Raw genomic sequence first — 1,297 nt, 5'->3', positions numbered from 1 at the left:
CACACACACACACACACACACACACACACACACACACACACACACACACACACACACACACACTTCTATCCCCCTTTAAACTGTTTTGTTCTCTGAAAAGATAGCCATAAAAGCACTTAAATTATATGTTTTGTGAAAGTAATGAACCAAACTATTCCCTTCATTTGTTTTTCATGTAATACTCAGTATATAATTAGCTTTCAGTAAAATGAACAGAAACATAAAACAGAACAAAATTCTGGTTTAGTTTTCTTTTTGGGTTATATTTTTCAGCTTAGATTTTTTTCTTTTTTTGTTTCTTATTAGTTTAAGTCTTTTTGTGGTTCAATTTATGCTACTTGTGTTTTTTTGTTTGCCATCATTTCATCTGTTTGAATCAGTTTCTCAGTGTTTCCTTTAGTCAGCCTCTTGTTCACACCTGTTGTCAATCTGTAATCAGTTCAGTTGTTTCCAGTGCTTCATTGTTTAGCAGTAATCAGTCTCTTCAGTCTGTCCTCACCAGGCTGGTGGTTTTGATGCTCCACCTTTATGTGTCTCTGTGGGAGTGGGATGTGGCAGGCACAGTATAATGTTCCAATAAGGATCAGACAAAAAGGYAAAGTAAAAACYAAGTGTMTTGTTCTCAGCTCCATCATTTTGCATCAATAGATGCTCTACATGTCCTCCTCTGAGAAGTGCAACAAAAATGGTTCTGAAACTATCCAAGAGCCATTCCCCAAGTTATTAAACCAAATTATAGGAGAGTGTGTCTCAGTGTCCCGAGTCATGGAACGTTCTGTCTTATCATGTGAGTAAAGGGTTGTTAGGGGTTTATTAAACTGAATTGCTTGAAAGTTGCTCAAAGTTTGGTTCAAAGAACAAAAGAAGATTCAACTTGATCAAAACTTGAGTACTTTTCCTTTACTCAAACTTTAAAATAAAATGGCAACTCTTTGGACTAATATGTTTGTCAACCCATTTTTTTGTACACTTATATGAGTTGTTACCATCGAGCAGAGAAGAAATAGGGTTAAGGTCAGGGCAAGTGTAGAAAATATAAGTTTTGACAAGGATGGGATATTGTTCAACAAAGCAGCAGAGCTGAATGACCAGACCAAGACAACAAATAAAAAGATAAGTGCAGTTTTATTTACAGGTGGAGTTTTTGGTTTTGGACATCAGCTGTAAAGGAGGAGAACGTAGAAGGTGAGTATTGGTTCTTGGAAGAGTAATTTGTTGTAGATGTTTTCTTGTTAATAAGTAATTCTTTCTTACAGATTTTCCAGAGGCGAGGAGGTTTTCAAAGGCAGGTGGCAGT

General features: G+C 36.2%; 1 long non-coding RNA gene across 1 annotated transcript; it reads right to left on the bottom strand.

Moving 5' to 3' along the window:
• Window positions 1-1,106: 1,106 nt before the first annotated feature.
• Window positions 1,107-1,297, bottom strand: LOC106525777 (uncharacterized). The gene is made up of 2 exons (XR_001311171.1): window positions 1,255-1,297; window positions 1,107-1,161 (listed from the first exon to the last, which is right to left on the bottom strand). It is a non-coding gene; the product is annotated as an uncharacterized LOC106525777 (long non-coding RNA).

Source organism: Austrofundulus limnaeus, unplaced genomic scaffold (genome assembly GCF_001266775.1).
Source record: "Austrofundulus limnaeus strain Quisiro unplaced genomic scaffold, Austrofundulus_limnaeus-1.0 Scaffold241, whole genome shotgun sequence".
NCBI classification, from domain to species: domain Eukaryota; kingdom Metazoa; phylum Chordata; class Actinopteri; order Cyprinodontiformes; family Rivulidae; genus Austrofundulus; species Austrofundulus limnaeus.
The sequence above is the reverse complement of the archived record's forward strand: the minus strand, read 5'-3'. Positions and strand labels throughout refer to the sequence as shown.